The sequence below is a fragment of the Ascaphus truei genome, chromosome 3 (assembly GCF_040206685.1).
Source record: "Ascaphus truei isolate aAscTru1 chromosome 3, aAscTru1.hap1, whole genome shotgun sequence".
In the NCBI taxonomy this organism is placed as follows: domain Eukaryota; kingdom Metazoa; phylum Chordata; class Amphibia; order Anura; family Ascaphidae; genus Ascaphus; species Ascaphus truei.
In genome coordinates, this window is record NC_134485.1 from 347,796,118 (window position 1) to 347,812,039 (window position 15,922).

Below are 15,922 nucleotides of genomic sequence, written 5' to 3' on the forward strand. Positions count from 1 at the left end.
TAGGTATGATTGTGTGTGTATTGTTTTGACGGTGTCGGATTGTGAGAGTTTTCCGTGTGTGGTGGAGGGAGGAGTACCAGTCGGAATGTAGATTTTCTTCTTGTTGGGCGGGTGGAGAAGGGGGTGATTTTTTTTTTTAATATGGAAATTTGGCTATGTGCCACTAGACAGACAAACAGGATGAAAATCAGAAAAGGGGCAAAAGCACAATGAAGTTTGCACCAAGAGTTAAGGGGTGTGTATTGTGTAGGAGTCTCAGTGTATGTTGTCTGTCAGTGTGTGTCACTGTCTGTGTGTCTGAACATGTCAGTGTGAGTCACTTAGTACAGTATGTCTGTGTGTATTACTCTTACACTGTTGGTGCGTTTCACTGTGTGCGGCCTTTATCAGATTGTGTAACAACTTCTGTATTTGTGTATCTATAATTGAGAACAGATCTGTGCTTTTTATAATGACAGTGTGACTTGTATTAATTGATTTAAAAAAATCTGTGGGTTACTTTGTGTCACGTTGTCCCAAGCCAGGGCCTGGGGCTGTTGCAGCAAACTTGGGGTTTACAAGTTAAAATCTTGCTTGCACCCATGGAAGGATGGAGTGAGGCAAGAGAGATGCAGAGGGAATTCTACTACTGTATGTCTTCTCCGTGTCTCTTCCCTTGTAACAAGTATCCACTTTTCCTTTATCCTGAATCTGTCACCCGGGGCCTCCCTCTTCTCTCCTGCTGTCAATACAGGGGATACTTCTAATTGTGGTTTCTGGGAGAGGCTTTGCAGTTGGACATACTGCAGAAGCAGGGGGCACTAAATGGGGTATTTCCTGGGAAATGACAGGTTAGATTTACAGATGTAGCCAACGTTGTTACACCCGCCGGCCTGTTATGGTGGGATATTCTGCCATTAAATCCTATGGAAAATCGGTGATATTCTGCGGCGCTATGAGCAATAGCCTTGGCTACATCTGGAGCTGCATATTCTCCCTGAAATTCAGGGCTAACCCTTCAGGAAGTGTCCCAGGCCCGCGCCCTGTAAGGACATCTTGTTTTCTCCACTGAGAGAAGGGACGTAGGGAAAAGACGCTCAATGAAAAAAGGGACAGTCGCCGTCGGGCAGCACATATCCAGGAGTGTTATATACAGGATGTGGGGATACTAGTTAACAAGCCATTAAGTATAATTGATCGCGGTGTCACTAAATAAGGCTGGTACAGAGCATGTTTTTATGCCGTGCACATTTGGGATTACTAGTGTACGCTAAGTGGACACCCTTCTCGCGCAAATTGTTTTACCCCTGCTGTCCCCAAACTTTTTTTCTTCCTGGTCAAAAATGAGTTTTGCTCAACGATCAGCAACTTCAGATGCGCGGTTGGCAGCAAATACAAGGCAGGAGTGGAGCAAATGGGTGTTTGATGCAGGCCATCACGGGCCGCAACAGCTGGGAAGGGGTTAATGGGTTGCAGAACAGAAGTCAACCACCTGAGAATGTTATGGGATTTGTGGGTTCTGCTAACAGCCCCTAAACCTGCCTCCCATATGACTGTTCTCACAAAGGCTTTCTTATGTTGGCTTCTTCACAAGTTGCCAGGATTCCTATATTAGGGACAAATGGCTCTTAATGGCCCGGCTGGGCTGTAAACATTTTATGGCTGGTTATAAATGTTTTTCTTTGAAGTTCAGGCTCTGGACAAAGAATTTCCTCAATTTTAGCAATTTGAGGTGTATTTTTTTTTTTTACCCTCATTCCTGTCTCAGCCTTTTTTTTTTTTTAGTGCTTTCTTTTTATGATGGCAGAGGTGGGAGCTGGGTGAATGGGGCCTGCTAATTCCCTCCGTTTTTGTGTGTGTTTTTTTTCTCCCCTTGATCTGTGGATACCAGTTGGGGCCCCTCGTAAAAAAAAACTTCTCAAATGCTGCGCTCCAACCCCCCTCTCCCGTCGTGGTCCTTTTTATATGTGGGGAATGCTGCTGCTGCTTTTTTTTTGTATGCACAAGAGCAAATGTTTGATAACTTTATTAGCTTTAAGGTGCTTAACAACTTCTAAATTACTTTTAAGTTCTGCCTCAACGCCATCTTTGAATAAGTGTGTCGTTGCCACAGTGACCTGCAAGGACTTCCCCGAAGGAGTTCTACATTGATTTTCTTGAAAACATTACAGCCCCTGTTGCAAATACAAAGAGGGACACTTTGTTTTTGCCATCCTCAGAATTTGGATAGGACTGTAATACCCAGATGCCTTTGCACTTGAAAAGCACTAAGCGGGGAGATGTAGGCCCCTCAGGAAGGCAGTTATGGTTACTGTTAGTCTCCATTTGGTTTAAAGCAGTTTCCAGCTGGGAGGAGGTTAATGCAGCTATAAGCTGCCTGAAAAGGGGTTAATGAATCGGTGACATCGCTGTCCAAGGACCCTTGTGGTATTGCACCACACCAATCACACGTTAACCCCTTCAGCACACACACAACCTATAGGCACCTCTTTCCTCACCCTTGTTCCTTTCCACTGTCTCTCCCAATCTGGGGTTTTTTAAAGCAGTTTTTCCCCTTCATTTTATCTCTCTGCTCGCCCCCCCCCCCCCCCCCCTTCTCATCTCACTTCCTGCCCTGTGTCTCACGCTGGCATAGCTGAGTCAAAGTAGGGAGTTTTGTCACCATGCAGCAGTGACGTGTGCGCGTGTGTGGGGAAGAGGATTGCAATACTGGTGCCCGGCAGGGGAAGGAAGTGAGGCAGCCGAGCTGCGCAGACATGCTGACGCTGTGACCTCACTGGGCACACTGATTGCGCGTGGATCTCCCACTACGGGGCAGGAAGTGATGATGTCACCGAGACACAGTGTCCTGAGTGGGGGACCCCTTTCCCTCTTTGTGCTACAGGGGACTCCTTGCTTTCTGTGCTTGCAGTCTCGCTTGTGTGTATATTTTGTATTCATATAGCGTCAACAGTGTACGCAGCACTTTACAAAGGCAAGAATTGTAAACCCCTGGAAAGGAAACCCCTGCCTGGGAGAGTTTACAATTTGAAGGTGTAAACGAATACTTGTATTTAACCCTTTCACTGCCTGAGCAGGTATTTGAAAAAGAGACTTCTGTGTCCTTGTTAGCATATATATATATATATATATATATATATATATATATTTCTCCAGCACAAAGTATCACCGCTGCCTGCACATGTGAAGACAGAAAGTAAGGGCACTGCAGGCTTGTGACTGTCAACTGTAATTTAACACACATTATTCTAACATTGACACGTTTTTTTCCCCTTATATATAGTGCTGCTAATATGCGTAGCGTTGTAACAGAGTTTTGCAGGCACAATGAGGCCCTGTACTGTCCAGCTTGCAATCTAATTTGGGTGCCTTAGGCGCAGGGAGATAATGTGACTTACTGAGAGTGGGATGTAATCTGGGTTCAGCCACTTTAAAGGCACTAAAATAACACCTTACAGTGTTTAGGATACCACGCTCCTGACCAGACCCACGTTTCAGCATGGTGATGTGTCCCAACTGAGTTCCACAACAAGAGGAGATATAAATGGCACACCACTGTTTAAAAATAAATTGACAATGTATTCACTTTGGGTGCTTACCTCCTGCTGATCCCGGCGTCCCAAAGCTGGATCCTATGTCATGGCAATAAACAAAAAATAGAAGGAGCACACAAAAGACTATGGTAGTATGGTAGTTCCACGCAATGGCTCTTCTTCAGGGTGACAGCACCAGTTGCAGATGATTTTTATTTGGGTGGGTGTATACACTGCACCCATCAGGCTGGCACTGCACATAACTGCTTTCGTTTTAATCTCTTTAGCTCAGGTGGCTTGCAGAAACCCGCTTCACACGCAGTGTAATCAATGTGTAGAACAGGGGTGGGCAACTCCAGTCCCCAAAGGCCACCAACAGGTCAGGTATTCAGGCTATCCCTGCTTCAGCACAGTTGGACCAATCAGTGGCTCACCTGAGACACTTGTGCTGAAACGGATATCCTGAAAACCTGACCCATTGATAGTCATTGAGGACTGGAGTTGCCCACCCCTGGTGTAGAAGATGAAACAAAAGGCGTTAATTAGAGACACTTATTTTAATCCAGCCCCTTATAATGCAGCACAAAGTAACTTTTTTCATTGGCGTGAGAAGCTTTACGTTAATTATTTAACCGTCAAGTGAATGGGCCATAATGTTCACTAAAGCTCAGAAACTTTGAGTAAACCAAACCAGCTTTATACATTGATGCTGAAAGACACAACTTGGAATTGATTTTTTAACATCAACTTAACACAAACAGAGCCATTTGCAGCCCTTAATACAGAGCCCCCTGTGTGTTTCAGAGCTGTATCCCTTCACATTCCACAGGTGTGTGCAGACTTTATCAGCATCAGTGGGATCAAGTTAAAGAGAGGTCCCCCCCTTTCTCTGAAGGGCTGATTGTTTGTTTTGTTGTGTTCAGAAGCTATTAAGTAGGATTAGGCTCTGGCCTGTAATGAGATCTGCCCAGGAAATGGCAGCACTGATAACTAGCTCTCCTGACAGACACTTAGGATGCTTATGGAAATTTAGCAGGAGGCTTCAGAGGACATCACCAGGCCCCAGGCTGGCTCTGTTTATATGGAGTTTGTCATCATTGTTCTTGTTTTAATTGCTCAAAAGATTAGACCTTAATAAGTTGGATTTACTTGTTACCAGAGAACTGCAGAGCACTGCTTATTCAACCCCTTCTCAGCCATAGAGATATACCACCCTTGCACTGCCCTGTTGGAGAAAACGGCTCTGCAGAGCATTGCACCACCACTCTTCACAGCTAGAGACTGCAGGACATGACTTAATTAAAAGCCTTCATTGCTTGAGACACACAGTATTAAACCCTACACAGCTAGAAAGTAGTTTTTATATTTCTCTACGCACTGTGCAGAGGGTTGCTGGCAGAACACAGCTCTGACCCATTAAAGACCACCCCACTCATGTCAATGGGACCCACAGAGCATCATTCCCATGCACTGCATCCAAGCCAGAGCACCATTATTTGCAGCCATAAATCAGAGCAATTGCAGCAGCATTGGAAGGATCTGAGTAATTCTCTGTGCTTCGTACACATGCTGTGATTATGTTTCTGTTTGCATGGCTCAGTGTGTTGGTATGGTTCTCGTGCATGTGTGTGAGTCTGAATGTGTAGTGTTGCCTTTACATGCCTGTTTCATTCTATGTGACGATGTGTGCACGAGTGTCTGTTTCCTGGTTTTTGAGTTTGCCCTGCACACAGGCCCAGCTTTATTAAATAGGGCTAAGCCGTAAAGCATGGTACATTGAAACAAATGAGCCTTAAGATGCCTTAATGCTTAGCGCCACTTAATAAATACAGGCCATTGTGTATATGTTTCTGGATGGGTTTCTGTGGCTGTTCGTGCTTCTGACTGATGTGACACTAAAAAGTACAGACTCAGCAAAGCCATACAGAGCTGTGCAGGAGAAGGGCAGGGAGCCTTTTGTAATGGATCCCTCATTGTCATGGGAAGAGGATTCCAGTGTGGACTCGGGGCCTTTTTTTTTTGTGATCCAGTTAAACTTTAATGGTGTCAAGTGCATGTCGTGTGTGTAAGGGGGGCTGGTGAGTCGGGGAGTTATCTAAAGAATTTGCCGAAAACTCCCCTTCCTTTATACATTGGGACAACACTGAGCGGAAGAAGAGACTCCATGTGGCTCTATTATCTACTTACTCAGGGCATTGCTAAGGAAATATCCTGTTATTTTACTGCAGCTCCTCTTGACTGCAACACCCAATATTAGTGACTATTTGAGTGCTAACCCCCTGACAGCCGTGCTGCTATACTTTCTGTACCAATTGCTTTTCCAGGACCCGATCTCATTAGTCTTGTTAAAGTTCCGAAGTCTTCACTCAATGGCAGATATAACTCCTGCAACACTGTGAAATGCTTTATCTTTTGGCGATTTACGTTCTTTTTGGGTTTTGTAAAATATACATGTACAAATCCATAAGGGTTGTATGTAATAATAGTGAGCGGTTTAAATATTGGATGTAGACGCTAGTATTTATACATATGTTAAGTTGTATAGATACAGACTGTAAGCCCGAGCAGGGCCCTCGTCGCCTTTTGTACCTGTTTGTGCATGGTTGTCCTTACTTGGTATGTCATTCTGTCTATGTAATTTATGTCACGCTGTAATCCCCCATTGTACCGCGCTGTGGAATATGTTGGCACTTTATAAATAAACAATAATAATATAGTGGTAGAGAAAGAACCATAGTAGTGTGTGTGTGTGTGTGTGTGTGTGTGTGTGTGTGTGTGTGTGTGTGTGTGTGTGTGTGTGTCTATATATATATATATATATATATATATATATATATATATTCGACAAATCACCAAAAAATCTACTTGCCACCTACTACCACACGTGTGCTGCTTGGGCCAATAGGAGCTCGCCACGATGTTAAATCCACTCGCCCGGGGCGTGCAAATGTATAGGTTTGTCGAACACTGTATATATATATATATATATATATATATATATATATATATATATGTCACATGAACCCGCTGTGTCATTTGATGCCGCGTTGCCATGGAGACGCGTCACAGCGTCTGAATCCCGGTAAGTTTTATTGTAGCAGAGGCCTCATGCGATCCCCGGGCATTTAATTTAAATGTCTTGGGAAAGAGCGCGGGACCTCCGCAACTGGCCACAAAAATTGTGAATAGATGTGTACGTAGAAAATTAGGAATGAAAGTTGGAAAATAAAGAAAGAAATAAAAATGTGTGTGGGGAGAATTATTTGGGTAAATTGTAATGCTGGTCAGTGCTACAGCTCTGGCATTACACCGCCATTCAGGTCTGCAACACTGCAACACCCCTTTCTATTCAATTCTGATCCTATTCATTATTATGACATTACACCTCAGTCTGATCATGCAGCTCCTGTCTGCTATTCTAGATGTGAGCCCTTCACATTCCAGAAATAATTGTGCATGTTAGATGCAGTTATAACATAGTTACATGGTAGATTTGGTTGAAAAAATGCATCTATCCATCCTGTTCAACCTATGTTAACTTTAGACGACAGATACTTATCCAATATTTGTATTTACAGTATATTGATCCAGAGGAAGGCAAAGAAAATACCCCAGCGATGTCTCATAAGGGGGGGGGGGGAGTATTTAAATCCTTCCTGACTCCAATAATGGCAATCAGATTACTCCCTGGATCAACATCCTTCCCATGTTCAGTTATTTGGTATATGCCTCTATACAACGTAACTTATGATTCTCCGCTCGCCAAAATATAAAATAATATCTTAAATAGTCAATTGAATTGCAGTTGGTGCATAGGGATAATGTTATGTATAAACACAAGTCAGAAGATCACAGGGTCTCCCAAAGATCCCTAATAATTGCACTCTGTAGCTGCTATAATAGAGAGGGTTTCAAATACTCCTCAACATAATGTCAAGTTGGCTTGTATAAGTACATAAAGTAACTGCTCCCAACACAAATAATAAAGTTTTATTAAACCAAAAACAACGGCGCAAACTCATAAAATTCAGTTAAAAAATGGGTGATGTAGTAACTTCAACAGGGAGCAAGGAGAAGTCTCCAAGTAACCATATATGTAATCCTGTTAATAGATACTAGGACGTTCCATATGAATTACTCACTAGGGAGGTAAGTATGTGAACGTTAATGTGGGTGTTCTATTGAACCCTTTAGATGCAAAGAATAGGATATGTATCCAAAAATAGGAGTAACTTTGGTATCACTAAAAAGTTATCCTCACTTTGCATGTAGGTAGTGGGTGATAATATAAGTGCATATAGAGTATGTAAAATTTGCATTCAGTCATGTGGAAATATCAGATCATACAGAATGCAATATTGCATGTAGGTAGTGGGTGATACGGTAATATAAGTGAATGCAATACAGGTATACCCCGCTTTAAGTACACTCACTTTAAGTACACTCGCGAGTAAGTACATGTCGCCCAATAGGCAAACGGCAGCTCACGCATGCGCCTGTCAGCACGCCCTGAACAGCAATACCGGCTCCCTACCTGTACCGAAGCTGTGCGCAAGCGGGGAGACTATAGAGCCTGTTACAAATGCGTTATTTACATCAGTTATGCACGTATATGATGATTGCAGTACAGTACATGCATCGATAAGTGGGAAAAGGTAGTGCTTCACTTGTACATTTTCGCATTACATACATGCTCCGGTCCCATTGCGTACGTTAATGCGGGGTATGCCTGTATTGCATTCTGTATGATCTGCGCTTGGGATGAATAGTTATTTTGAAAGCTCCTTGTATTGGTCTTTAACATACAGTATTTGTATATAGTTATCATATCCCTTCTTAGATGACTCTTTTGTAATGTGAACAAATCTAATTTTGCAAGCCTTTCCTCATAAATCAGACCTTCCACCCCCCTTTATTAATTTGGTGGTTCCTCTCTGCATTTTTTGTAGTTCCATAATGTCTTTTTTTATGGAGTGCTGCCCAAAACTGTACTCCATATTCAAGGTGTGGTCTTACTAATAATGCTTTATACAGTGGCATAATTATGCTTTTTTCCCTTCCCGTTTAATGCAAGATAAGATCTTATTTACCTTTGCCGCCACTGCCTGACATTGGGCACTATTGCTAAGCCTGCTGTCTACAAGCACTCATAAATCCTTCTCCATCCAGGATTGACCTATTTTTTTCCCCATATAATTTGTAAGTAGCCTGTTTATTCTTGTTTCACATTCATATCCTTACATATATCTGTGTTAAATCTCATCTGCATTTACCTGCCCAAGTTTCCAGTCAATCCAAGTCCTTTTAGGAGAGAAATTACACACTGCTCTGATTTTACAACCTTACACAATTTAGAAAACGAAAAAAGTTTTTTTGTGGTGCTCAGAACAATAAACAGACATATAAAAAAGTATAAAAGTAAAGGGCAGATTGAGACTGCAGCTCCTAAAAAGATTGAAACCTCACCAGCGATTGAAAAAAATAAAAAATGTTTATTGAACTACATAAAAATGGCACGAACAAACAAAATCAACTCCCCTCTCATGCATTTCACACCCCCTATGGCGCTTTTTATTTTCACTCCTTGAGAAAGCGCCATAGGGGGCGTGAAACGTGTAGGAGGAGAGTTGATTTTGTTTGTTCGTGCCATTTTTATGTAGTTCAATAAACATTTTTTTTTTATTTTTTTTTAATCACTGGTGAGGTTTCAATCTTTTTAGGAGCTGAAGTCTCATCAATCTACCCTTTACTTTTCTACTGCATATGATTTGAAGAAGACGCTTCCGGGGGTCACGGAGGATCTCTGTAACCGCTGACCGGCACAAGTGCCCTATCAGCTGGAGGAGCAGAATGGTGAAATCTTGTGAGTAACCGAGTACTCCACACCGGGCACACCGAAGACACGGGGTTAAGATGCAAGTGTTGGGCATTCACTGAGATCCACATTCAGTCCTCCTGAGTGTTCTACTTGTATTACTTTAAATTTCCCCATATATATGTCTCCTCCTATCCTATACGCTTACACTACCACGGGGCTAGATAATATCCTCCTATCAACCCAATTTTCGCTCTGTTTGATTTATATCTACTTGCTATATTTTGAACTGTGTTTTCCTTGAGCTCATATTCGGTTTAACATATATTATATAAAAAAGTATGAACGTTTCAATAGGGTTTACCTTTGAGGTACCAGTTGATATATAGGTGTAGATAGGTACGGAAAATGCTTGCCTGGAAAACCTCACAATTCACAGCAGTAAAGGTTTACCACATCCAGTGTCCAGAAATAACAGCGTAAATAATCTGACCATACCTTCCTTCAGCCACATGGAGATTTAAGGGGTACTTTGTAGTCATATGTAGACTCACTTCAGACGTGCGGCATCCTGACGTAATCCCCTGCGTCCTCGAGTCCTATGCGTGCCATCCATTTGTAGGAAATGCAATAGATGAATGGAGAAAAGGGCGAGCACGCGTCAGACTGAGTGCGCATGGGGGACTTCCCCGATGTTACAAGGGGATAGGTGGCTCAAATGTATACAGATCCTACAAATACACTTGTTGCACATGTTTGTATGCCTTGAGAGTGCCACGGTGCGAATCGCGTAGGTGGGGGGACACCTCTGGGTTTTTTCTTCATGACCAATAAATATTTATATTTTTATGGGTAACGCGTACTCCGTATATATATTTTCTAGCTGTTCCATTGCTTGTGCTCTGTTTTTCTCCATTCATCGATTGCCTTTTTTCTCTCCATTCATCTCTCACACAATTTAGTGTTATCAGCAAAGATGGAGAATTTGCTCTCTATGCTAACCTCAAGGGCATTAATAAACAAGTTAAAAAGCAGTAGCCCAGTACTGAACCTTGAGGTACTCCATTTACAACTTTAGTCCAACCTGAAAAGGTTCCAATTATGTCAACTCTGTTATATATCTGTCAACTGGTTTTCTATCCAGGTGCAGATATTTTTCAAAATACTTAGCAAAATCTAACTAGACCACATCAACTGCATTACCCTGATCTAAATTTCTACTTACCGCCTTATAGAAACTAATAAGGTTAGTTTGGCATGACCTATCCTTTATAAATCAATGCTGACTATTACTAATAATTTTGTAATCCATTAGGTATTCCAGAATATTATCCCATACTAAACCTTCAAGTAGCTTCCCCACTATTGAAGTCAGGCTTACAGGACAGTAATCTCCTGGTTGCGATCTAGCTCCCTTTTTCAATACAGGCACCACGTCTGCTTTACGCCAATCTTGTGGTACTGTGCCTGTTGAAATGGAGTCCTTGAATATTAAATGTAATAGCTTGGCTATTATTAAATGTAGCTCTTTACGAACCCTTGGGTGCATGCCATCGTGGCCAGGTGCCTTATTTACCTTAATTTTATCAAACCGCCTATACACCTCAGTTAACCAATTGTTCGTTAACTGAGGTTGCGGCTTCTTCCTGTTGGAATACTTTTGCAATTGATTCCTGCTTTGTAAATACAGAGGCAAAGAATATATTTAATACCGTCGCTTTTTCCTCAACTCCAATAATTTGCTTGCCCATAACAATGTGCACAACAAGAAGTGTGTCTGTGTGTACTGTGCATGTATTACTGTGCTTATAAAGTGCATTTGAAGTGACTGAAAAGAACTTTGACAATATGTATATTCTGTAGGCATTGTATGTAAGGTGTGTATATATGATAGGCTGCATCAGAACAGCAAATTAATTTGGCAAGTTCTCGCTGACCGGAGCTAACCTCGCAAGTGTCAGATCATAGCAGAGCCACGCGTGTTTTACTCAAGGTCACTGCAGATGAATGCAATTAAATTGTTTATACAATGAAGCCTCACATTGGACATTTCATGTAACAAGGCTACTTTCGAAGTTGGTTTTGAAATGTGCGTGTGTGCTCAGCTATATCCCTAGAGTCTGTCTGTCAGTGTGGTGCTCCCATTTGTATAGTTGGGGGTCACTTCCACCAATGGGACTAGCTGGCAGGTCAAGATTTTTAATGAACTTGCAGTATGTGCTGGTATATCTTTAAATATATGGGACTAGCTAAAGAGTAAAGACACTGGCTGGCACTGAGTTTGATGCAGGGGAGCCTGGTTCAATCCCTGGTGTCGGCTCCTTGTAACCTCGGGCAAGTCACGTTATCTCCCTGTGCCTCAGGCACCAAAAACATAGATTGTAAGCTCCACGGGGCAGGGACCTGTGCCTGCAAAATGTCTCTGTAAAGCGCTGCATACAACTAGCAGCGCTATAAAAGAACATTCTATTATTATTTTAATTTTTTTATAGGAGCAAGTGTATTTGGACTTTTGTTGCATATATGTGTACTAGCTGAGAGACCCGGCGTTGCCCGGGATGTAATGTTCCCGTTCCTCTCTCTCCTCCCCCCTCTCTCTGTTTGTCCCCCATTCACATCAATCCAGTCCCCCCCCTCCCTCCCTCCTTTACAGCTTCATGTAGCGTGTGTGCGTCAGTCACTGTGTGTTTGCTCGCGCGTCAGTGAGTCTGAGGCAGAAACACAAACACACACAGACTGACTGACGCACACACAGTCAGTGTGTGCCTCAGTCAGTGTGTGCGTGCGTCAGTCAGGGTTTGTGTGCGCGTCAGTCAGTGTGTGCGTGCGTGCGGCACTCAGTCAGTGTGTGCGCGCGGGGCGTCAAAGGCAGGGGGGGGCGTCAAAGGCAGGGGGGGGCGTCAAAGGGAGGGGGGGGCGTCAAAGGGAGGGGGGGGCGTCAAAGGGAGGGGGGGGCGTCAAAGGGAGGGGGGGGCGTCAAAGGGAGGGGGGGGGCGTCAAAGGGAGGGGGGGGGGCGTCAAAGGGAGGGGGGGGGGCGTCAAAGGGAGGGGGGGGGCGTCAAAGGGAGGGGGGGGGCGTCAAAGGGAGGGGGGGGCGTCAAAGGGAGGGAGGGGCGTCAAAGGCATGGGGGGGCGTCAAAGGCATGGATTCCTCCCCCTGCATTTCCTGCAGTGGACAGGAGGGGGGGGGCAGTGGACAGGAGGGGGGGGCAGTGGACAGGAGGGGGGGGGGCAGTGGACAGGAGGGGGGGGGGCAGTGGACAGGAGGGGGGGGCAGTGGACAGGAGGGGGGGCAGTGGACAGGAGGGGGGGGCAGTGGACAGGAGGGGGGGGGCAGTGGACAGGAGGGGGGGGGGCAGTGGACAGGAGGGGGGGGGCAGTGGACAGGAGGGGGGGGGCAGTGGACAGGAGGGAGGGGGCAGTGGACAGGAGGGGGGGGGCAGTGGACAGGAGGGGGGGGCAGTGGATAGGAGGGAGGGGGCAGTGGACAGGAGGGGGGGGGGCAGTGGACAGGAGGGGGGGGCAGTGGACAGGAGGGGGGGGCAGTGGACAGGAGGGGGGGGGCAGTGGACAGGAGGGGGGGGGCAGTGGACAGGAGGGGGGACGCAGTGGACAGGAGGGGGGACGCAGTGGACAGGAGGGGGGACGCAGTGGACAGGAGGGGGGACGCAGTGGACAGGAGGGGGGACGCAGTGGACAGGAGGGGGGGGGGCAGTGGATAGGAGGGGGGGCAGTGGACAGGAGGGGGGGGCAGTGGACAGTGACACACACACACACACACACACACACACACACACACACACACACACACCTCAGTTGATGCGCCCTTTCTCAGTTCCGTTTGGCGCCGGAGGTGGGGAGCGACACCTACCTGTACTTCCGGGCGCCGCCACCGTCTGACTCGGCGCCGCGAGGGAGGAAGGGGGTCCGCCATCTTACGCGCCGCGTGGCAGCTGCGGGAAGCGAGGTGATTTGGAGCGGGGAGGGGGGAGAGGTGATTTGGAGCGGGGAGAGGTGATTTGGAGCGGGGAGAGGTGATTTGGAGCGGGGAGAGGTGATTTGGAGCGGTGAGGGGGAGAGGTGATTTGGAGCGGTGAGGGGGGAGAGGTGATGCCGCTGGGGAGGGGGAGAGGTGATGCCGCTGGGGAGGGGGAGAGGTGATGCCGCTGGGGAGGGGGAAGAGGTGATGCCGCTGGGGAGGGGGAAGAGGTGATGCCGCTGGGGAGGGGGAAGAGGTGATGCCGCTGGGGAGGGGGAAGAGGTGATGCCGCTGGGGAGCGGGGAGAGGTGATTTGGAGCGGGGAGAGGTGATTTGGAGCGGGGAGAGGTGATTTGGAGCGGGGAGAGGTGATTTGGAGCGGGGAGGGGGAGGTGATTTGGAGCGGTGAGGGGGGAGAGGTGATTTGGGGAGGGGGAGAGGTGATGCCGCTGGGGAGCGGGGAGAGGTGATTTGGGGAGGGGGGAGAGGTGATTTGGAGCGGGGGGAGAGGTGATGCCGCTGGGGAGGGGGGAGAGGTGATTTGGAGCGGGGAGAGAGGTGTGTGTGTGTGTGTGTGTTTTATTTATTTTTTTGGACCTTTGGCCCGTCACTCCGCCTCAGGCCAATGAGAGGTGTGGGGGGCGGGCCAAGGGGGTGGTGTGAGTGTGTGAGGCCAATGAGAGGTGTGCGGGGGCGGGCGGGCCAAGGGACCAATGAGATTGCCGCTAGGGACACCGGACATCCAGACAGGCAGGCAAACATACAGTGCTTTCACTAATATAGTATAAGATAGATATGAATGAAGATACATTCGGTCTGAGTGTTTGTGAGAGGTACATTGGGGACTCTATAATCCGCGTAAGAAACGGTACATTTTGATGCACTTCCCCATTTTCTACAAGCGTAAGAGTGTGTGTTGGAGGTGATACAGATTGTGAGCTAGGGAATTTTGCACCACCTCATGTTGTGCAGAAGAGAGAGACAGAGCGTAAAATTGTACATTTATTGGGAAAGGAAGGGGAAGAAATACCCTTGTATTTAAATCTAATCTAAAATATAAGCAATTGTTATCATATATTGTCACCGCCAAGCCGGAGTCTCCACGTGTAGTTCGCAGCCCAAAATGTCACTGGGCAGTGCCGGGAAACAGCGATATCCGGAAGGCCAAAGGATATTGCTAAAAGTCCTCAAGACGTTCCGTATGGAACCTCAGCAGGGTCTCCTGATGTTTCTAGCCAACAATTCTGCTCCGCGCGTGTTCCGGCTTGAACACGCACTGCGTGATGACGTCGTGTCTACGTGATGACGTAGTCCTGACGCGTTTCGGCGCACACGGGAGACTTTCTCAAAGGCTATATATATAGGCGTAACCGCGGTGACCTGCACTGCTGTCGTATGGGGACATGGAACCCACAATGCCTTTTCCGAACCCCATATGGAAGCTGGAGAGTCATAGTGCTTGTAGCTCGCTGTTTTCCCCCTGTTTGATTTTTGGATTGATTTTGTAATATTTTATTGTCATGCTAGTCATTGTGTCACAATGATCATACAAAAGGTATATGGTATATACTCCGTAAACGACATTGCTTCGTCTTTTATAAGGTAAGGAGCGATGTGTTGTGGAGGCCAGCGGCAGGATGCTCAGTTCAGTTTGCGCGCCCCTGGATTAGCGTACTGAACTGGGGTTATATTTTTTCTGTTTAACATAGTTGCAACAAATGTGGGATATATAGTATTTTATAAGGAACACTATGCTCAGCCAGAACTTTAGGGTGGAGGTAAGTCTCTCAAAGTGGTTTTTGAGTTGCCTTTGTAAATTTGTTAGTAATATACATCCTTATAACCTCCATAGCTGTCAGTAGGACCAGCAAGAAATGCACAGCGGGGCCCCTCTGCCATAAAGGCGTTTAGTTTCCTCTGCCATAAAGGCGTTTAGTTTCCTCTGCCATAAAGGCGTTTAGTTTCATTAGCACTGATACATTGGCAGCGATGCATCAAGTCACAGAACTGGTCACTTTGCAGGTAAAATGGTTGCAAGTGTCATTTACAGTATGTTACTTGGACCAACAATGGGGGAGATTCACTAAGCATCCACGCGGGGTATCACCCCGATCCAGTGTTAGCTGATATTGACTTGAATGGCAGGTAACGCCAGATCAATGTGCGATACCCCCGTGGGTTTGCTTGTTGAATATCCACAAATGCTTTAAGGTGCTTTGCCTCCCTTGAGTCACTGAGCAGTGCGGGGAGGGGATATATGAAATCATTGGAAGAGTTAGAGGAGTAAGGCTGAGTCCATAGAAGGCACGTCCGTGCTGAGCCGTGCGGACGCTCCGCGCTGAGCCCCTGCATCCTCCATGAGGATGTCTTTAGAGGGGGCTCACGCGAGCGTCCGCAGACGTGCTGAGGCGCTGGTTTTTTTCAGCCGACAGCCGAACTGTTTTTCAGAGCGCTGTCGGCTGAAAACATCCAATCAGCGCGGAGCAGCGTCAACGTCACGGCGCAGTGATGTCGGCGCCGTGACGTCAGTGCGTCGCGGGCGATTAGCTCAACGACGTCACTGCCCCGCCTCCCTCAATCTCCCCCCGCCTCCCGATCGCGCCCGCTGGCTTGCCT

At 46.3% G+C, this 15,922-nt stretch overlaps 1 protein-coding gene across 5 annotated transcripts in view; it reads left to right on the top strand.

Moving 5' to 3' along the window:
* RARG (retinoic acid receptor gamma) overlaps positions 1 to 15,922 on the top strand; it is a 152,873-nt gene that overhangs the window by 113,858 nt on the left and 23,093 nt on the right. The window lies entirely within an intron of this gene.